This window comes from Rhodnius prolixus, unplaced genomic scaffold (genome assembly GCF_049639745.1).
Source record: "Rhodnius prolixus isolate KJV_2025 unplaced genomic scaffold, Rpr scaffold_4, whole genome shotgun sequence".
In the NCBI taxonomy this organism is placed as follows: Eukaryota; Metazoa; Arthropoda; class Insecta; order Hemiptera; family Reduviidae; genus Rhodnius; species Rhodnius prolixus.
The window spans coordinates 28,721,143-28,745,153 of record NW_027411614.1 but is presented as its reverse complement, the minus strand read 5'-3'; the positions used below and the strand labels follow the sequence as shown (position 1 = coordinate 28,745,153).

General features: G+C 32.3%; 1 protein-coding gene and 1 long non-coding RNA gene across 2 annotated transcripts in view; one reads left to right on the top strand and one right to left on the bottom strand.

The window, feature by feature from the left end:
* Nucleotides 1–24,011, top strand: part of LOC141456486 (cardioacceleratory peptide receptor-like) — a 200,454-nt gene that overhangs the window by 68,998 nt on the left and 107,445 nt on the right. The gene's annotated exons all lie outside the window — the stretch shown is intronic.
* Nucleotides 976–8,473, bottom strand: LOC141455671 (uncharacterized). The gene is made up of 3 exons (XR_012459392.1): nucleotides 8,262–8,473; nucleotides 4,857–5,093; nucleotides 976–2,867 (listed from the first exon to the last, which is right to left on the bottom strand). It is a non-coding gene; the product is annotated as an uncharacterized lncRNA (long non-coding RNA).

Here is a 24,011-nt window from a genome sequence, read left to right as displayed (position 1 = left end):
GTTAAATAAGGGATCTTCCGTCTAGGCTAGTTCTTCCATTCTTTTCCAGTCTAGTTCATTCTAATAATGCCAAAATCCTTCAATCCTAAGTTACTATTTATCGCTAGATAACAGCGTTCCTTTAACCAGTTCTGTTCCTCTCTAGTTCAATAAGCAGGTGAATATTCACCTTGCTAGAAATTTATATCTTCATTGCATGACTTAGCCAATAAAATCCTATTGTTAACATTCGAATAATATTTTTTGTGCTAGTAAAAATGGAAAGGAATAATAAGAAACTATGACGTAGGAAAAGTGCCAAAAAATTGTCAGGACATTTTTTACTTCCTTTTCCTAACAGTGAATCTCTTCCAAGTCCACACTTCGCCTCCGTTCACACCCTATCTTCGTTGGCTCTCTTGCACAATAAACTTACTTTTAAGAAGTGAATGAACATATGGTTAACACATTCTCCTCATTTCTGAAAGTATCGGCGAAAGTACATGAGTGTTTATTTGTTTTGTTTCTAAACTAAATTCTAATTACTGATTTTATCCATCGCATTTTGATTGTATCTCTGACCAGGTTCAGACTTTCACCCAGCATCAGAGATGGGGAGATTAATCAGTATGGTGTAATGAAACATAAGTGAAGTCTCTACTCTAAACTGTATGACGAAGGATGAAACTACATCCTTTAGGGGATATAAACATGTCTGCTACTAAAATCAGCCACATTTATTTATTTATTTACAATTCGGGTAATCACCCAATTACAATAATATATAATTTAAGCAACATTTAATAATACATAACATATAATAATTTATAGAATATACAGACATTACACACTCACACACATATTATACACACATACATAATATATAAATACATATATTATACATTATATTATACATATATACATATATCACACATACATACATATATTGAAAAAGAAATAAAACAAACATACTTTACTTAATAGATATGGTTTAAATTCTCGTACTTTAATAATAGATTTACTTTAGTTAATTAATAAGTTTTAATGATATCACAATTAATTGGTATGAAGTTTTCCATAGTACTAATCATTGCAAGATCAATTATTTAAAAAACGCTTCAATTCAATCATGTTGGTGTTGAATAAATCAAAGTCAGCGGGTAGGTGATTAACTTGATCCGCAACTCTAGGAAAATAACTGAACTTACGATAATTAGTACTATGGCACCCTTTAGTAAACACATGTTTTTGTCTAGTACTGTTTGTTGGCAAGTGAAAATTTAACAGTGGTAACAGTTCAGGGCAGATAATATTATTATTTAGTATTTTGAAAATAAAAATTAAGTCTGTGGCTTGTCTACGGAACTGTAAAGTACTCAAAACAGTAAATTCCATTACGTCATCGTACGGTGCTCGAATCTCCTTTGAAGTGATTCAAGCTGTTAACGTAAGTTTTCTGATAAGGGACCAGTACTCAAGAATAGGTCGTACCATTACTTTGTAAAGGACAATTGTGGTTCTGACATCTTTAAAGTTGTGAGTAGATCTAGATATAAATCCAAGCATTTTATTTGCCTTTGTGACTATAGAGTTAAATGAAAGTTTAGCACTGACCGTAACACCAAAGTCCTTCTCTACATTAGATCTAGTTAGTGTTGTAGCATGAAGAGAATAATCGAAGCTGGTAAACGTCCGACTACGATGATAGGATACTACCTTACATTTAGAGATGTTTAGGCCCATATCATTTCCATCACACCAAACATTCAGGCTATGAAGAGAGATTTGGAGGAGTAGAAAGTCATCCGCAGAGTTAATGGCAGTAATAAATCTTTAAGTCGTCAGCAAAAAGCAGAAAGTTTACTGAATTGAGACACGTAGATATAGAATAGAGCCTTGTGGTACACCAGATGATACAAGAAATTCTTCTGACATTTGTGATTTGTATCTAACAGATTGATGTCTTGTGGTGAGGTAGGAATAAAACCAGGCCAGTAGTGATCCATGAATTCCACAATGGGATAGTGTCTGAATTAGTTTGGAATGATTGACGCGATCGAAAGCTTTGGCGAAATCAAGATACATAACATCGACCTGCTTGGCCAATTAGCTAATACTGCGGAACTACTCACATTTTCAACTAAATTACTACTTGTAACATTTCTACTTTGCCTAAAATTTGTTTATCTTATACTGACTTACAGAAAAGATAGCTTTAGTTGACGTATTCAACTTATATTTGCTACTGATGATGTAGGTAACTAGTACTTATTATTTAGTTAATCTTATTTCTCACCGCAAAAATTTAGTAACCAAATTTTAAAATAAAATAATTAAGGATATGACGTCAGTTTTTAACTCAACGATCAATCTTCATCCGGTCGTTGTAGCTGCTTGAGTAAGGAGTATCTTCATAGGAGATGCCACAATTATAAGCTGAAAGTCACTTTCTCAGATAGTTTATTTTATTTTTTCCCTTGTAATTTATTGGTAAAATAGTGGGCAGTATTTACTCCCAGCCCAGGTGTATGCTTTACGTTCATTGAAAGAGTCAGATAGAATCTACCAATTTTTGCATAACTAACTGTATATCTAACTGAATTAGTTACTGTTCATTATTTTTTGGTGACTGAATCATAGTTTCAATTGGATGAAAAATTAATGCCAGTTTCAGTCATTATAAACTTTATTATGCGGAGCTTTCGACCTAGGGACTAGGTCATCTTCAGGGCTAATTTACAATATGCTGTTTTACATCATTAGAGGTTGGTGTGTCTTCTGTCTTGTCTATTCATGGGTGTTAGCATTGAATGTGGTCTTTTCTTTAATTTTTATCGCGTAATCTTAAATGATTTGCTTCTGCAGTTGAGGTTGTTACACTTGCAAAACTGTAATAAAAAATAATTATGGAACAAAAGCGTAGAATGCAAATTTTAGTGCGAAATGTCCCGCTTAAAGCATTTTACCTACAATATTATCGTACTGAAGATTTCAACGACTAATACTTACCAATCTCTTTTGTTCTCAGTTCATAACTTTATCCAATTCCTTACAACAGTCAGCTGTGACTTATGAATTGATGTCTTGTAATCTTGCGACAAATGATTTGCATTCCTTGTACCTCCTGGTGAACTGCTATTTCATTACCCAACCGTGCCAGTTCCCTTTACTGCATTACTTAACTAATCTTTCTTAACTAATTATATGAACCGTTCACTGCATAAATCGATTAACTCCACTTTTTGAAATATCTTAAATTTAAGATTCAAAGCATTTGGTTCAGTCATAGCTTTATATATTTACAATAAATTTTCCTGAATAATTCTGATTAACACCATTTAACGACAAAATTTTGTTTGCCATTGAATACTAAATCATTTATTTCAGAAGCCATTTTGATTAGCTCCGTGTTCTAATGTAAATCGAGACAATAATTCAACTCATATAAGTAGTAGCCGCTAAATGATAAATTTATTTGAATTTATATTATAAACAAAATTATAAAAATCAATGTACATTATCTCACATCGCATTTCTCCATTTTTTGTTTTATAGAGTTAATCAACTTGTTTTTGCTTATAGATTTCATTTATGTAATTATTTTTTTAACTTTAAGTAGCATTGAGGATTAAAATGAACGGTTCATATAACTGTGAAGTAATCGAATGGACGAATGGTTCCTAGAGAATTGTATCCGGGAAAGTGTAATTTTTACAATAATTTTCTCATATCTAAGTAAAATAAATCAGTTTTATTTGTCTCTTTAAGGAACAGTAAGGCACTTTAAAGGATCAGTATTTTAATAAGAAATACAATAATAAATAAAAATGGTCCATAAATGTGGCCACTTTTGGATCACTTTCATGGGTAGATCTTTATGAAGGATTTTATTGGAGAAGTGACTTTTCGAAGAGGTTTGAATATTGAGGATTGGATAGTAAATATAACTATAATACGAGTACAAGACTATTATATTTTCACAATACCACATACAAATTAGAGTTATGGCCGCATTTCAATTAGCAAATCATTTAACTAGCAACTTAACAGAATTATAAATTTAAAAACGTAAATATAAGAAATAGTTTCAGGGTAAACTGTGCACTATCTGTTTCATTCATTATTTTGGAGATATCTTTGAGTAATTGGATGGACCAAGCAGTGTCCTGAAATAGTTTACGTATTCTAGAAAATGAGGGTACTTTGTAAATCTTGTCCAATTCTTTAACAAAGAAATATACAGATAGTTTATATGTAGATGGAAGAAGCAGAATTGGGAGTTTAGGAAGTTAGTTGCAGTGACAACCACTAACAATCAACCAGCAATACTGTTGGTGGTTGTCTACAGATTAAATTGGAGTTGCTGTTATAAAGTGAATATCACAAACTTGCCAACTTTATGTCTGTTAGGCTTCTGATATTTGTTTCGAAATTATCCTAATTGCTCTTATAGTGTTCCTGGGGTTTCATAATCTAAGTAGTTGAGTAATTAATTCATCGTTGGATGGCAAACCGCTTAGGATGGCTTCAATAAGTTCATCTTGTTTCTTCTCTAATAGTACTTAGCTACCGAATATTCTACACATTCTATTTTTAGTGAAGTCAGATCAACTTTTGGCTTTTGGCCTGCTTGAGGTGCAAGGTAATCTGGAATGTGCTTCCTCATCCCAAATCAACCAGAAATAATTTTGATGCTTGAACAGTGCATGAGTAATAATTAAAATAAGAAAAAGTTGTCCCACGCAACTTGATAGTTTGATTGAACTAAATTGAACAATTTAAAGTTGATTAAAAAAAAAGACAAAAATGGAAGATTTCCTATAATGGTGAAATTATTTAAATTTCATTTTATGGAAAGATTTCTAAATCATACTTACGGTGAACTTGCCCAGAGAGGTCATTGAAACTGGAATGTGATTTCCGGTAATATTTACTATTCTCTTGATTTTCGTTTGTCTAATATGTTGCACAGTCACGCACGTAAAAGGATTCATTCCACTGTTTATACAGAAAACGTTCCTAAGGGAGGTTGTAGGACTGGTGTAAAGCTTCATCTTCCCATCCTACTTAAATCTTCTCAAATCAACGTACAAATCCATCCTCTTCTGAAATAGCTATACATATTTTTATAATAAATTTCGCTTACTCTAATAAATTATTTCAGTTTTATTTATTTACTATGGGTTAACAATAGTTTTCTTGTTTATTGGTTTGTTTGCTCCAATAACCTTTAAATAAAGTTAATTTCATATTAAGTTAGAAGTTAAGGCACTTAATTTGAGTAATACAAACACTTAGTTAATCTAATTCTAGATTAACCGACTCTCTAATAGATTCATGTTTTTGTAGCGGTTCTAAATCGATAAATTTCATATACAATTGGAATTTGTTTACGATTCAGCCTGTTTGACTTATTAAAATTCTTTAATTGATGTGTAGCTAAGTAATTTGAGTTACATTTGTTTATTATTTAAGTTTCCATCGTTATTTTCTTAACTAGTAAACATTTTGTTAAGTTTTGGCACCATTGATACCAAAATAGTGCTAAATATGTTTCAGCTCTATGCTCTGAATTGTTTCAACCATTTTCAAATTGTGACGCATCTTTTTTTTTCCAATACATGACGAATTAACTTTCTCTTGTCCCAATCTTCGTCTAATTTTGCAGACACGAAATTTAATCCTACCTGCTTTTTCATCATTTAATACATTTTCTTTCAATCCAAAATAGATTCAGTGATGTTCTTTGTTGACTTAAACCTAAATTTATGATATCTCATTGATTTATGAGCTCCAATCATTCAAATATTTGTTTTAATAATTGGGGGAATATACCATAAATATTTTAATTATTAATTTTTGTTTTACTTTGGCGGTTGAAATTTTATTAGTGCTCTGCTTCATTTACTATTATTTTTAAAATTAAAATTGATTTAGTTAAAAATCACTAGTATTTTTATATTAAAAAAATGTCGGAAATTGACTAAATTTAGATCCATTATAAACTTAATTTCGCCCTCACTTTTTCCTAGCACAAGTAAGGAATATAAAAGTAAAGTTAAGTAAAGTAATCTCCTATTATTTCAGGCGGGGCTTAACGTCCAACTACTACCAATTAGGCGTTCTGGACGGAGGCGACTAGCAAACATATTTTACTGTAAATTTTTTTTATTAACCATTAAATAAAATCCAAGGCCTAAAGCCTGGGAATCGAACCCAGTACCACAATGCATATTAGCTTTGCAGGTCTCGCCTCTAACCGCTTGGCTACCGTGGCGCCTAAGTAAGGAATGTATTACCATGGTGATAAATTTTAAAGAAGATTTTGTAAAATAGTCTTACACGATTGCCATTGATGTTAACCCCACTGATATATGTTAATATGAAGTGTATTGATTGTTTACTTACGGAAAAAATCTGTCTCACACAATTCATAATGAGCAATGGTAGTTTTTAACTCTTACTTCTTGGGTTTATAGAATTCAAAGGAAAAAGTAACTCAGAGTATGTGAGTAACTGTAATTCCGTTAGAATAATTTCCCCAAGGCAAGCTCACCATTAGCTTTACATGTATAAATGTATAAAACGCGGTTACATCAGATTTTTTTACTGATTTGTTTGTAACTGCATTACAGGGAACAAGTGAAATCTTTATTTATTTACTCTTTTTTTGAGGTAGATTTTCTCGCTTTGATTTTATTCTGTGTGTAATTCAATGTTAGATTTTTACGTCTTTTTCTTCTTTGAGAAATACTCTCTCTGTCTTGTGTCAAAGAAGCATATCCTAGGTCAACTTTTTCATTGAACCTCGCACATGCTTTCCTTAATTCATAATCCCAGCCAATAGTACATCTGTCTTTTCTTTATATATATCTCTATATATTTCAAGGTCTTCTTCATACTCCAATCTTCTTTCCTTCTACTTATACTATATCGTACATCAATAAGTGTATGTTCAAAAAACAGTACAATCTGAACATACTACTCAATTCGACTATACCTTCAGTTTAATATACGGTTCTGGGCCTTACATATTATTAAGGAAAGTTAAATATGCTGCTAAATCGGTTAGGTTTTTAAAAAGTTATGGTAATTTAAAATATGAAAAACAAATTTCAGTTTAATGTCGAAATTACCTATTTTTTTTTTTTTTTTAAAGAAGCTGTTCAAACTGGGCATCATCAACAGTTAGGCAAGCTAAAGCTCTGGACTCCCACGCTCTGTTGGTAGCAGCCACTTATGGTGACAAAGTCAAGATCTAGGCAGGCTAGAGTTATTCGACTTCCCAGTTCTTCGACTGAAGTCCCGGGATTAAGATTACTGTGCACTTTATTTTTTAGATATCCCCACAAAAAATAATCCATTGGGGTTAATTCCGGAGATCGAGGTGGCCATTCGATCGGACAATGAATTCCTAAGCACTTTTCATGAAAATTTCGGTCCAGGTAACGTCGAACAACTCTCGCATTATGTGCCGGGCACCCATCTTGTTCAAAATACATATCTAGCCGACGTTGTAGAGCAGCGTTTCCCAACCTTTTTTGGCTCGCAAACCACTTGATAGTACATCATGCTAAACTGTACCACTTCATAAAAATGATTGTATTTCGTGAAATTTGTTATTTTATTATTATTACCTTTAATTGTATAGATATACAATGTATCTGTTACAAAGGAATTCAAGTTCATGTTCACTTTATAAACTGTAAGATCTTAGTTTTAACCATTTTTTTTAAACAATTAAAAATTATTTTCTCTTCAAAATTATTAATAAATTTACAAAGTTCTTCTTTAGAATTATTATATTTGTGCCCAAATCTTCTAAATTAATTTCTTTTAAGCATTCAACTACCTGTAAGTACCAATGAAATTTAATGTTGCTTGGATAGAGCTTACTCATTACAATCAGTCTCTTAAAGCAGATTTTTACATAGTTATCAATTATCATTTGTGTTTTCGGGTTTTGGAAAATACTCCATGAAAGGCAATTTTAATCCTGTAAAATGTGCTGTTATATTTTCTCGTATATTTTGAGACAGACTAACCTTATTATGTGCATATTAACAACTTTACTGTATAATATTATTAATTAAAATAATTTTTATGTATTATTGGTAAAAACGTTTCTATGATATTTTTATGCATTAAATTTTTTATGTCCGCCATTATTGATTATTTTTCCAACCAGCAACTCGCGTACCACAGGTTGGGAAACGCTCTTGTAGAGCAACATCTTCAAGCAGAACTGGCAAAATGTCTCTAAAAAAAAAAATGTGAGATACCTTGCTCCAGTTAAGTTCTCTCTGTAGAAGTATGGGCCGATTAGTTGATTTCCTAAAACTCCACACCAAACGTTTGTAGAAAAAAACAACCTGAACGTCGAATAACTCTAGCCTGTCTAGATCTTGACTTTGCCACCATAAGTGCTGCTACAAACAGAGCATGGGAGTCCAGAGTTTTGATTTGCCTATCCGTTGATTGTGCCCAGTTTGAACAGCTTCTTTAAAAAAAAAAAAAAAAAAGGTAATTTAGACATCAAACTGAAATTTGTTTTTCATATTTTAAATTACCATAACTTTTGAAAAACCTAACCGATTTCAAAAAAATTTTTTTTTGTTTTTTTAGAAGCTCAAATCCTACAAAAATATGCAAAAAAAAATATAACGTTCCATTTGAAAAAAAAACAAAGTTGGATGCTCTATCTCGAGATACAGGGGTTTAAAAAAATTGGCCAATCACTGAAAATAAACTAGACTAAAAATGATTAAATACGTGTTTTTTATTTTTTCGAAATTTCCCGCCGTTAAAAAAAAAAGTGGGTGGAGCATATAACTCTGGTCACCCTGTATTTCATCTTATTTTTTAATTTATTTTTTTGCAAAAACCAACTGTTTTGTTGTAGAAAATGTATTTTCTTATGAGCAAAAAATCTTTCATTTATTCAGATTTATTACTTTAAATCACCATCCCTTTATGTATATTGCTAGAGATTGAGTTCCTACAAGCATTCAGTTGGTTATTTTAGTAACTGAGTTATTGTCAGTTACTTCATTTGACTACAAGTTTATCATAAATAATTATCAATTAAAAATAATAATAATTATTATGCAATTTAATAATGATTCAATTTGCGACATTATTCTAAAAAAGCAAGTTATTAATTGTCTTCTGATACAAAAAAAAAAAGAAAAAAGAAAAGGTCTTTGCTAATTATACTTGGTTGCACCACCACTGTTAATATTGATGATTTCCTTTTCATCTGGCATTTTTCTTTTAAATCTCCGCGGAAGATTTGATTCTTCTAACGTTAAAGTATTTCTTTTCCTTGCTCTTCCACCTAGAAAGAAAAAGAAAAATTATATTTTCACCAGTTAATACTCTCCATTGAGTTTGTACAACTTCAAGAGACAAAAATTGTTGTACCCTATTGAGATGGAGCTACAAACTTTATGAATACTTAATCAAGTAAAAAAAAATAGGATACTAGGTTTGTGAAATATTCTAGATGGTTTTAATATTGTGTTTGGAACCTTACTATGGATGTTGGAATTCAGGACATTATACAGTTAAAATGTACAATCATAGACGCATCTAGGAGATGTTCAACAACTCCTGAAAGTGAATGAGAAAATAAAATTTCACCCAACAAAATACCATAAAAGAACTTTAATTTTATCGTAGACTATAAACATTATTTACGAAGCTATTAGACAAGATTAAATGGGCGGCTGACTCTCCTAGCATGAAGACGAACCCATCTGCTGTTGCAATTCTAAACATAATGCGCTATTCTAAAATTTGACCTAAGTTTAGATTAGATTACACTCTGTGGGAACTTTTTCTCTACCACGGGGGCCACAATGGTGTCTGATGTTAGCACCTTCGGTTTTGAACATTCCTGCGGTGCTTATCTGTTCGGTGATAAGGGACAAGTGGAAGCTTGAAAGTTAAACTTGAAAAGTTTAAGCTTGAAGATGAGTTTTTTTCTTCCTCAAAATGGCAAAATATCTTCTAAAACGTCCGCCTCAACATTTTCAGAAATGTATTGAGTAGATGTAGTGTCGTTTCTTCATCTTTCTGTCCTAGGTTATTATCCAAAGGTATGCCCATGCAATGCATATTTTACTCATTTTACTGTGGTCTTTTAAGATGCCTGTACAGATCTAATAACTCCAGCCTTATTAGAATAATATCGTAGGAAACTTACGCGAGTCAACTTTTTCGCCAGTCCTTTACCCTATGATTTTCACTCAACATTATTACGAGTATTTGTGGGTCTAACGTTCTTTCGGCTTCACTGCTATGACATTCTGTAATGGCTCAGGTCTTGCGAGGTACCATGGAAACTGGCTGGGGCCAAACAGGAACAGGGGTTTAGAAAATAAATAGATTCTCATGCGAAGATCCCTGGGTTTGAATCCAGCTGCTGGCCTTTAGATTTTCTCTTCCAAAGGAGGTACTTTTAGCTCACTGTTCGATGATGATGGTAACGAAAGAACACTGTGCTGAGACCAGTAGTGCACTGGAAAACAGAGACAGTAACCTCTGATGTTGACGCGCCTTAAATTATATAGTATTATTATATTATTATAACCTTTATTTAAATAAATACAATCAAACAAAAGTGATAAATGCACAAGGTATACAGCTTGGCCAATGCCGTCTGCTGGAGTAGCTGCTTATACGAGTAAACAAAATAAAAATATTACAAAATACAAAATAGGAAATTGCAAGGCTATAGCCGTCTGCAGGAGTTAGCATTTTCTTTTTCTTCAAAAAAGAAAAAAAGAGAGAACATAAATACTCGTAAATTAAAATCAAAATTACAAAAAATAAGGACATGATACAACAATGAGGGTTGAAGTATTACAATGGAGAGGAAACCAAATTCTAAAGCTTTTTTTTTTTTAAAAAAAAAAAAGAACAAAATAAGGCAAACTTCTTGAAAATTAAATAATAATAATATTTAAATATTTAAATTGTAGATTCTTCATTTATAATTTTGTGTCTTACAGTCCAAGCTCTCTTAGCAAAAAGTGATCAGTGGAAGATAACCCGAGGTGGACAGTAAGTTAACAATATAATGGCCAGAAAGACTAGAACTACCCATGATCCGGAGTCGTAGCTCACCTGGAGTAGGACATATAGCCAGGAAATGATAATGATCCTCCTGTATCCCTAAGGAGCACAGAGGGCACATGCCACCATCATCCTGCCGCTCTAACCACGGGACACTATTCAGCCTGAGTAGCACGGCTCGAATTTTAAAGAACCAGGTCTCTGAAATTTAATTGCCCGTTGGCTACATGTCCAAAAAGCGAACTGCAATCCTCCATAAGTGTCCTGTAAAGGAAGAAACGCTTCGTCCCTCTGGCCCTTCTCACAGACTCCTCCTGAAAAGCACTCCGCACTCTATCCGCCAACGCAGCCAATTGTGGTTGCCACACACTGATGACGTCCAAGGGTAAGTCGAACGTCAACGAATGTTTCTGCGCCAGTACATGCCAACGACGGAAAAATGCCGCGCCCCCTTCCAATAATTTCCAGTGCTACAATACGTGTAAGACGGGAAGCTGGAAGCATGAGGATTTTAAGTATATACTCGTATTTGAAGTGGAGATGTAAGGTGAAAACAAATTATATAGTATGTACTATATAAAAAATTGATTGAAACACTGGAGTTACTGGTCGCTTGGAAAAGTTTCACGACTCAGGTCGAATTTGAGCTAAACTTTTATTGGACAAAACAATTTTATTAACTGTTCTTACATATGGAAAAAGCAAGAGCCAAGGTACTGATTAAGGAAAACGACGCCTCTTATGTGATTATGAGAGAAAGATTCTGAGAAGCCATTCAGGTAGAATGTGGTTGGAGAATAACATCCAATCAGGAATTGAAGTCCTTATATAGTTGATATAGTTGAATAAGGAATATTGAGATAGCTTAGCCCAGGGGTCGGCAACCCGCGGCTCGCGAGCCACATGCAGCTCTTTTATCCTGCCCAAAATAAATTGTGTATTTCAATTTTATTGAAACAAATGAAAATTTCATTTATTAAAGTAAAGATATTTTTTCAAAAAGAATTTTTGAAATGTGATAGGATTGAAATTGAATAGAATTAATTAAAATACAGTATTTATAAAAGACTGCCGCCATTTTCATTCAAATACAGGTTTAGTTATTATTTATTTGTTTATTTACTTTGCAATATGTGAAAATAAATATATAAAACATTTAAATGTTATTTATTGAATATTATAAAATAATAATTTATGAATACAAATTATCTACAGAGATTGTTTACACTATCATCCTTGCAGCTCTTGGTAAGATTTACTAAAATTATTTAAGAAGAAATGGCTCTCTACTTAAAATAGGTTGCCGACCCTTGGCTTAGCCAATTAGAAACAAAATTCATACAACAGACACTATAAAAAGACGTACCAAGTTCATCCAGAAAAAGTAAAAGAAGGCGGAGAATACTTAGACTGAGGTGGAAGGATGTCGCGGAGGAAGAGATTTGAGGAGTTGGAAGCAAAAGGATTGAGAGGCGAAGAATAGGACGTAATAGAGTTGAGTGCATGAGGTGGCGCAGAATCATCCAGACAGAAATGCTAAGAGGTAGGAAGAAGTAATAAATGGATAGTTCTCAAAAGATTACATATGATACATGTTAATGGAACAAATATGGAATTGAATTGAGTAAACTTTATTTTAACGCAACTTCTTAACGAGAGCAATGCATTATTTACAAAATTATGCTTACCTTTTGGTGCGGGTCTGGTTACTCTTTTCGGTGTAGCGATTGAAGCGGATTTGACTGAAAAAAAAGTAGGACAATTATAATTTTAAAAAAACAAAACAAAAATTAAGACGAGTCAATGTTTACGGTTAACCGTAATTCGAACCTTCTCAGAGCACTGCGGCACCTAAGCAATTGTACCAGTATTCAATACAAACAAGCACTGACCATCACCATACAGTAAACTGTGGAGGCTACAAGAAAGGTGCAACTGTTATCTTCGGAGTTTAATTAAACTAGCCATTTCATTATTACTAACCATGTGTTGCGCGTTTCCTTAGTGCATTATGAAATTTAATCCTTGGAATATGTTGTTTTATAGTTTTGACAAGTAATAAACTAGATAAAAACATCTTAATTTAATGTAGAATTTATAATAAAGTTAGTTATATACTTAAATTAATTCTAATAACTTACTACCAGAATCATATGAGTCCATCATCTGTTATATTAAATAAATATAATTAAGGTACGATAGTTATAGCGACGTTACTACTCTGTAAAAACGTGATCACAAGTTTTAAGACAAGCTAATTGAATTAACCATTTGGAATACTTTTATCTTCAATGTCTAGGTCGTTATAGTTAGTTTCATTTACCCTAGTAAATATTTAATTGTACTGCGAACTGTAAACAAAATTATCTTGGAGATCAAATGAGACAAGACATTCCTTCCTGTAAAGTTTTTCCCACGTTTTGTATAAGTCTTTTTTTTGGTTTATTCGATTTGAAATTTAATTCTCTTTCTCCACCTTATCAATTTTGTTCTACATTTTACAAACTACCACTAAATTAACGTTGTAACAATAAAAGTTAGTGTGCTTGCTATCCTGAAAAATCCTTAAATCTTCAAATAGTATTATTATTATTAAACTTTATTTGTATAAAGATACAATGTACCTGTTACAAAGGAGTTCAAGTTCATGTTCACTTTATAAACTTTGTAAAGTGTAAGATCTTAGTTTTAAAACTTTTTTTAAATAATTAAAAATTGCGAACATATTTTTCTCTTCAAAATTATTAATTAACTTGCAAAATTCTTCTTTAGGATTGTTATATTTGTTTATGTGGAGTGGGATTCTGAAACTTTCATAGACTGGGCTGCTGATAAACAGGTGAATTAATGTTTTCCGGCTCATTCTGATTACACATTAAACAATGACCTTTGGGTTTGATAGTATAAATTAAATTATTTATTTTAAATTTAGTAACATAAGGGCCACTCAATCTTATTTCAGAAAAAATTCTTACAACTTAAAGTTAGAGTTGCCGTAATTTAGGAATACCATTTTTAAAGATTAAGAAAAAGCAATTCACTTCAAATTTCTGAGAGAATCCTACAATACTACTAATGAATTTAATATCATTTTCGTGCCAAAAATAAAATTGGCTGTAATTTATTGGGTATAACTTTATTAACTGTGTTGTTGTTGTTTAGAATAAAATTTAATGGAGAGACTATTTTTTTTTTAATCGTTCCAAGTGGGAGCAATTGCACACTAAAAATCCATAAATTGAAGTACTTTCAATCACTTGTTTTTGTGCAATATTTCGTTTTCATAACACTAAATTTAATTGGTTGTTAAATTTAATATTAATAAACACGATTATAAATTATAAATTTATAATATTATTAACAGCAAAATACAACACCATATTTTACGAAATTTTGGGATTCCTGTTTCTAAACTTCAGTTGGTAGTCTTAACGTCTAAGTTAAAAGCATTTATCTTCTGAATTATTACAACTATTATAGAACTAATTTAACAGTTGATGGGAGTATTTCAAACTCCCTCAACTAAGCTGTGCACCACAAAACCTGCACTCGTGGTTAAAATTCCATTTCCCATACTAGTACAATAAATAACTATTGTTTCTTAAAGTACATACAGTAACTTTGTTCATGAAAATTTCAAAATGCTTGTTATTATAAAGATTTGAAAGGAGAGACTACATGCATAATGCAATACCCTCATGAATTATTCAGAGCCACTCTTTGTTAAACTTATGGTTTGCATTGATATTTCTTACGAAACAAAATTTTATAAAAAAAAAAAAGTCTCAATTACTTGCATATGTTTGAATAAGAAAAGTAATTCGTATTTTTATCAAAATATAAAGTCAAATAATCAGAGTCTTAAGTTTCTAATCAAACCAATAAATAAAACAAGAGTCATTTGTAGTTACCGCAAGTGGATACACAAAAAGAAATTATAATAAAGGGTTCTAGTTGCCGAGTTGACCTACATTTCCCACAAACGGCTGTAGATCTCTAGTCTCACCAGCAGCTCACCTAGAATTTTTCTTTTTATTCATGTGAATCATCTGAATCCTATTTAATTCTTTTTTTTTTTTTTGTAGGTTGTAGTTGCTTAGGTTTTGCTAAGCTGCTTAAGTGAGGGTAGGTTTTAAAATGAATAATGAATGTGATGGCTACACAATAAAAACTCCTTTTTCTACTTTCTGTAAAAAAAAGGAAGCATTGCAGTAGTACCAAAATTGCAGATTTTGAGGCCCTCGAGTACGAATAAGTATTTTAGTTTATTTTTCACCCTTTGGGTTGGTGAGTATAAAATATATTTTTTTCTGCAACCATGTAGGGAAGTTCTCATCACTCAATTAAAATCAGCTGTGTAATGCCCAACTTCCCACACTAGTGGGGGAAAATCCCCATTAGTGTCACTTTCCGCACTAGTGTGTGGAAAAACTTTATTGTGCTTCCTTGATATAAGTTTTGTTATTAACATAAATATTTTCTGTAAAACTTTAATAAGCTTATTTAACGTAACTAAATAATTAAAAAACGAATATTAAAAAATAAAATAAAAATTGAAAGGAATATAGAAATAAAAATAATACTTTAATAAATAATTAGATATTTTTAATTATAACAGTTAAAAAGGTTATAATAGTGTTATCTTATAGAAATTTAAAATGGATTCCAGTGATTCCTGTTTAGAAAACACTCCTCCATCAATAAAAGAAACAGCAGAAAAGTAATAAGTAATGTAAATACGTAAGTAATGTAAATACGTAAGTAATGTAAATACGTAAGTAATGTAAATACGTAAGTAATGTAAATACGTAAGTAATGTAAATAATTGTAATATAACAATAAATGTTTATAATAAATAAATTACTTTTTGTAGACTGTAAAAATGAAATTTTTAATTTTTTTAGTTAATAAATCTAATGGTTGCAGAAAAATGATAATATTTAACTCGAGTGTAAAGTATTTTCCTCACACTCGGCAATTTGCACTTGCACTCGCCTCGCTTCGCTCGCTGCATGTGCGTGCAAACCCTGCCTCGCGTGAGGAAAAGTACTACTTTCCACACTTGTTAAATAAATAACTATTAAGGGTCCAAATAAATCAAAATCGCTGTGTTTCATTTAAGTGTCACTAGCAATAACAAGATTTTAATAATTCCAACAAACGAAAGTGCCAATTTTATATTTTGTTCGATGAAGCGTTTTTGAGAAAATAAATGATTCTCAACTTCAAACATTAAGGATCCCAAAAGTTCCTTTAATGCGATAAATGTGCAATTAAATCATAGAGCGAATGAATTCCACATCAGAGGGTAGATGTTTCACGATTCACTCAAGCTATTTTCACGAAAATAAACGAACATGTTACGATAAAGTGACTGGCGTTTATGTGCTGTAGGAAGTCTAACGATAAACTAGCTGTGTTGATTAAATTGATAAGCTAAGACTGAACATAGACTGGACTATGGATTTAGGATTGAAATAACGAAGATTCGTTCAAAATATCAACTCACATATGCACACCCTGAAGAAGGCAATAAACTTGTCGAAACGTTGGCGTTAAGACAGAGTTGTTGGTTTTTTTTTATTTTGACCGAATCCTCGTTATTTCAATCCTGAATATTAATAGTTTACGGTCATTAAAAGCCAATACAAATTCATGGAGTGTACTTCAAATTATTGTAATATGTACCACTAGTGAAAGTGATTTACAATTAACGCGATCCAATCATGTAAATCTCATTATACTTAATAACTACAAACTTCAAGTATAAGAAATTAGTATTAGGACTGTACATTGACAAGAGACTCACGTGGAACCCACATACTCGACTGAAACGACAAGACGTGAACAGACGCTACAACCTACTTACTAGACTACCTGACCGCAGATCCAAACTCGACGTGAATCACAAACTGACTATTTACAAGACCCTGTTAAGACCCATATGGACATACGGAGCAGAAGTGTGGGGCCTCCCTCTAGCTCCAAACGCCTGTAGGCACTACAGTCTAAAATCTTACGGAAAATCCTTAATGCTCCATACTACATTTCTAACCTTACTATACACACTGATCTTCACATCCCTTTTGTAACCGACCTAATAAAGTCTCGCTACCGCAACTTTCACAGCCTCCTTGCTCTCCATCTTAATCCTCTCGTCCAACAACTCTCCTCTCCTCACCTTCCAGACAATCCTCCTCGTCGCTTGAAGCGGAGGTGGCCTAGGGGGCTACTATTATGAGTGCAATCCACTGAGAAAGAGTTCCATCAATGAGTAAATTACTCTTACATGACTTACATGTGAATTTAACCAGTTTCATCAAATTTACTTGATGCAACATTTATTGTAGGTGTAAATATGACAAATAAAGTGTAAAACAAGAAGAAATTAGTGTTGTAACCACTGGCTTCAAGAGCTTCCTCAATTTCGACAAAGTAATAATGACGGTCTTCCTAAGAGAAATACGTATGTGTTCCGTTTCACTAGAAGTGTCAACAAAGAGAATGATTTGATTCATTTGCAATCTTTTATCGATTACTTAATTTAATTGTCCAATAATCAAATCTTCGTTGCCTAACGACTCTGCGTTCTCTAAACAAAATCGAAGTACGCACTTCAAACTAGATTTTAATATTTTACAGTTATGTAGCCTGAACAGATTGGTAACAAATAATGGATGGCAAAATTTATAATTTATTACCAGTATACCTGGATTGCTTATGAATGTAATAAGTACTTTATTGGCAATGATCAATCATGTTCTAAAGTTATTATTACCAGCAGTTATAATCAATCACCTGCCTAGAGTAAAAACATTACGCTTTAGTACCTGTTTTAAAAAGGATTTATGATGGATTCATTTACGCAGTATTTAATTAACCTTTTAAGATCTCTCAATAATTTACCATTTTTTAATTATTAATTTGATTAAAATATTAAACATTTACAAATAATATTAATTATTGATTTCTAATTTCTTGATAGAATGGTTAAATAAAATGAATCCTCCTTTTGTACCCAGCTCCTACTCTTCAATAAAATCTTTTTCAGTATTTCTTTATGTTTTCATCTATCTAAGTCATTTTTTATAGAATCATGTAACACACAATAGAATTCTCTGAAAGGACTTAAAACAGTAATAAGATTAAGCTAAGAATTATATCACATTGAAAAATGACAGTAGTTTAACTTCATTTATGAAGAACTTGTTGAAAGCAAAAATCAATATATGCATAAATTGCTGAAAAAAAACATCGGTTTGTACGTGCTTTATTTATTTATTTATTTTTTTTAATGATTTAAGGCGCGTCAACATCTAAGGTTATTGGCGCCCGGAGCTTTTTTCAATGCACTGCCGGCCTCCGGACAGTGTTCTCTCGTTACAGGCAACACTTTCCATCACCGGACAGTGAGCTGTAAGAAGCTCCTAGGAAGAGAAAATCTAAGGGTCTGCAGCTGGATTCGAACCCGGGACCTCCGCGTGGGAGTCCAGTTCGCTACGTGCTTTATTGTTTTTTAATTCATTTTCTCATAATTATTGATTGCAGGCTGAATTTTTCCACCAAATCTGTATGAAAACAAATAAAAAAAGAAGAAAACGCATTAGAAAGGCATTAAATTTGTTTCCTTCTTGGCCAATTTACAATTTTACTCTAGTATACTTAATTCCAAAAATAATTTATCTGATTTTTGTATTAATAACAAGAAAAATGCGAAGTTCTAACAATATTTTCTTATTTAAAACACAAATAAGCAATCTACAACAGTGAGTGTGGGTCCAACAACATACTCCGGAAATGGTGTACATTTTAACAATTGTATTATTTTTTAATTTAAAAAAAAATATTTTCTTTAAAATACAATACAGCCACTGCCAATTAGATTATTTCTGAGAATATGTTGATAAAATAAATTAGACTAATTGCCCTCTTTTAGCTATAAAATAAACCTGAATGACTGATAGTCACTAACAAGTTTATGACTATGTGAGATCTCGGATATCTCCAAGACAAATGAAAGGGTTACCAGGATTTACGGCGCTAATATTAGAAAAAACTGGCCACAGTCATTTATTTAGTCAGAGTAAGTTACAATAAATTTGTTATTCTGTGATTATTAGATCAAGATAATTTCAGAGTAATACATTTTTACAGACATCTTGGCGGCTGTAATAACATTCAATTGCTATCGAAGTTGACTCAACTACCAGTTCTCTCAAAAAGTTCCTATGGAATACTGAGTTTATGTACGTATCGAGGTTATGTTTAGTTAGTAGCATCTATTGGAAGAACACACACCAAGTTTCAGCCAGAGCGGTCTATTTCTTTGTGTTTGGCATTCGTTTGAATCGAGGAAGTCGAGTGATTTTCAAAAAATGGACGAAAAAGAATTTCGTGTGTTGATTAAACACTACTTTATGAAAGGCAAAACGCCTCAGGAGACTAAAGAGAAGCTTGATAAACATTATGGTGACTCTGCACCTTCGATTAGAATAGTTAATAGGTGGTTTCAAAATTTTCGGAGTGGCCATATGGGCACAAGTGACGCTGAACGTTCTGGACGCCCTGTTGAGGTTACTACTCCAGAAATCATTGATAAAATCCATGATATGGTGATGGATGACAGAAGAGTGAAGGTGCGTGAGATTGCTAGTGCTGTGGGCATCTCGAATGAACGGGTACATAATATTTTGCATCAACATTTGGACATGACAAAGCTATCCGCAAGATGGGTGCCGCGATTGCTCACGCTTGAACAAAAACGAAATCGTGTGTTGCAAGGACGGTTTGCAGCTGTTCCATAAGAATCCGCAGGACTTTAAGCGTCGTTTCGTCACTGTGGATGAAACATAGATACATCACTACACTCCTGAGACCAAAGAACAATCTAAACATTGGGTTACCAAGGGGGAATCTGCGCCAAAAAAGGCGAAGACCGTTCCTTCGGCCGGAAAGATTATGGCGACTGTCTTTTGGGATTCGCAAGCAATAATCCTCATCGACTATCTGGAAAAGGGTAAAACTATTACAGGCGCATATTATTCAACGTTATTGGACCGTTTGAAAACCGAGCCGCAAGAAAAACGCCCACGATTGGCCCACAAAAAAGTTCTTTTCCATCACGACAACGCACCAGCTCACACCTCAGCAGTTGTGGTCGCAAAATTAATGGAAATAGGGTTCCAACTCGTTTCGCATCCCCCCTATTCTCCAGACTTGGCTCCCTCGGACTGCTATTTGTTCCCCAATATGAAGAAATGGCTGGCGGGAAAAAGATTTTATTCAAACGAGGAGGTGATTGCAGAAACGAATGGCTATTTTTCAGACTTGGGCAAATCCTATTATTCGGAAGGAATAAACAATCTAGAGCAGCGTTGGACGAAGTGTATAAGCCTAAAAGGAGACTATGTTGAAAAATAAAAAAGGTTTACCCCAAAAAATTAAGTAGTTTTCATTTTTGCACGGACTTTTCAAACGACCCTCGTAGAAGAGTAAGCAGTTAAAAAAGTCTTAGAGCTGGAATTTTGTAAATAATGCATTTTAGTCTTCGTCAGAATTAAATTAACAAATACTAACCTCCCCCTTCCACTTGGATCTAATACATATAATACGATATTTATACTCATCTCACTCAAACAATGTTATTGATTTAAAAGTACAAATGTTGTTTTCATGAAAATTACCTTTAGAATTCATTACTTATACCAACAACTTCACAAAAATATTTTTTCAATTTTTTTGTTCCAAAAACGTTTACTGCTGCTAAGTAATTTTACAAACTTTTTGTTGATGGAAACTTTTTATTATCTTTACAAATAACACCTTGCCAATTCCCATTTACGTCTGTACGTTTATTGGTTAAAATATAATTTTAAACTGTACAAGTTTTTTATAGGAAATGTTAGCAATTTTCTTCAACTTTTTAACTAAACTTAACATAATGTAAAAATTTAGTGGTATTACTATTTTTAAAGCCCCATTCTCTTGATCACCTAATACGTCGTCACATTTAAAGCGTAAAAAATTACTGTAATTAGAAAAGTCAAGATAGTTTACACCATTGCCAACTAGTTTTAGAGTTTTTAAGTTCCCGTTCAAAAAATGTTTCTATATTTCAAATTTGACTCCTGACAGAGATTTTTGTGTAAAGAAACTACGCTGGAAAAAAATTTACTGTACCAAAGTAAACACATCTTGGAGTGGTTATAATTTACTTTATAATATAGAGCAAGTCCTCCTTTATAACTGTAATTTTTTTGCAACAACCCAGATCTAATAGATTTCGAGAAAAAAGTTGCTGAAAATGAGCAAAACGGCATTTTCAGAAAATGTTCTTCTTGCGCAGCAGAAGGAAGTAAAAATAAAAAAACACTTACAAAAACGAAATACTATCTGGAAAACAAAACACTATCTGAAAAACAAAACACTATCACAAAAACAAAACACTATCTGAAAAACAAAACACTATCACAAAACAAAACACTATCTGAAAAACAAAACACTATCACAAAAACAAAACACTATCTGAAAAACAAAACACTATCACGAAAACAAAACACTATCACAAAAACAAAACACTATCTCAAAAACAAAACACTATCGCAAAAACAAAATACTATCTCAGAAACAAAACACAATCTGAAAACAAAACACTATCACGAAAACAAAACACTACCACAAAAACAAAACACTATCACAAAAACAAAACACTATTGCAAAAACAAAATACTATCTCAGAAACAAAACACTACCTCAAAAACAAAACACTATCACAAAAACAAAACACTATCTCAAAAACAAAACACTATCACGAAAACAAAACACTACCACAAAAACAAAACACTATCACAAAAACAAAACACTATCACAAAAACAAAACACTAGTTAGAAAATGAATGAATTACAATTACAAGTATCATTTATTTGTCATTAACTACGTAATTTGTGCTCACGTAAGACGAATTCAAGACTGAAATTTCGATATAACTCCGTAATTCAAATTACAACGTAAAAGACCAACTCCAACTTTCCGTTTTTCTTTATAATGTAGGAGTGAATGTGATGATTATTCAGAATCATCATCATTAAATCACGAGAATAATTTGGAATAGAATAAAATTGAAGTGCCTTTTAATACTAACTATGTTAATGAGATAAATCTTATATTAATCTAACAGAAAAATATTTATGGGTGATAAAGGCCTGCACAAGGGTTTGTGACATCTAATACATTCTAAAAAATATGATAATAAAAGTATGAATGAAATTTTGGGTACTTGCTGATTTGTGTACCTTTTGGCATTTAATCAACCCTTATACTTAACTTTTTAAACTGTAAGTTTTTGTTAAGAAGTATCCTTCTCTTTCTTGTCACAACCAAATATTTGGTTTTCTGGCAGTTAACCTCCAATCCTAACTCACTGGCTGCTGCCACCGTTTCCAAGATGGTCACCTTCAGCTCTGCTTGAGATCTTGCCTGTACCATCCTAGTGTACAAATTCCCGCCTTGATCGATAGCCTTCTCATAATCGCCTGACTCGTTATAACGAAATAAAATAATGCACTTTTTGGTGTTAAACAAACAAATGACCGAAATTAGCTTTCCTCCCTCTCGTAGGATTTTTCGTTGTTGTTTTTACCTCCTTCATTAATTTTAATTCTTCTCTGAAATAACATTTGTGCCAATGTGAAATCTTTAAAACAGTAGAGGAGAATCTCTAAGAATTTTGTGCAAATGTAAACTTTAAATCTAAATTCTGCATAATTGCAATGCTCCCACTTTCTAGAAAGAACAATTAATAGAAATTTACTAGTTAGTAAATTACCGACAGACTGTCAGTTGCTTCTACAAGATGACTGAATAAATTATTAATCTCAGAGAGCCCTATGTATTAGCTGAATTTTGCCAGGGAGATGAATAGCTTTTAATTTCCATTTATAATCTGTTAGAACTAGCTGGCTATTAGCATTAAAGATTTATTTTTGTAATAAATCTTTTTCTCCGTGAATGGTGCATCGATTTAGCACAAAAAGAATTATTTTAAAAAAATTAATAATAATTGTTTGAATACAGTATTCAAAGAATACTTGTCTAGTTTACAATTTCTACAAATAACAGTATTATTACTCGTATTATTATTATTATACGATTTCTAACTTATTCGGAGCAATTTTTGTGAGTTTATGTAATGATTTTCCTTTTACTTTACACTAATTATAATCTTGTCGCATTCAATTAAATTATGTCATTATTTTGAACCCGACTGAGGGGCCATACAAAAATCAATTTCTTACGTAGTATTGGTCTCATGTGGATGTATGATCATATTTTCAACTAACTTCATAGGTAATATAATGGGTTAAAACATGTTTATAGATACTGAAGTTTATAGTAATTATGCTAGGTGGTTATCTGTTCTGGGAGGATATCTGGGTACCTGTAATGCTATCTTTAGCAGCTAGCATATTTCATTTCTGCTTTTTGAAGGTTCGAAATACTTTTACTTGTTAAATTGAGAAATATTTTTGCATTAAAGTAATTTTACATCTTCTTTATCTTACAGCCAGGGATTGCCGTCATTAAATTGTCATTTGTTATCGGCGTAGCCCTCAATCAGCAATCAATCTTGCGTTAATTCCAACTTACAAGTTTATCACTTTCAGCTAAAACATCAGGAAAAGTTCATTTTAGAGGTTCTAATGGAAATTGCATGTCACGTATTTTCCGCAGAATAGGGGAAAAAAAACGAAGATAGTGAGCCGACAGTCACTGCAATCAAAACTGATCAACCAAAGTTAACGAATGGTTCTCTGTAAAGAAGTCAGCCCAAAGTTCTCAAGCAGCCCCGAAGCCCAGTTTTTTTCCCCAAAGGAAAACATAGGTTTTCCATAGACAAGAGAAACTCTAAAGATCACTATAGCTGTGAGTCCTGTATACACTTCCATACGTTTTC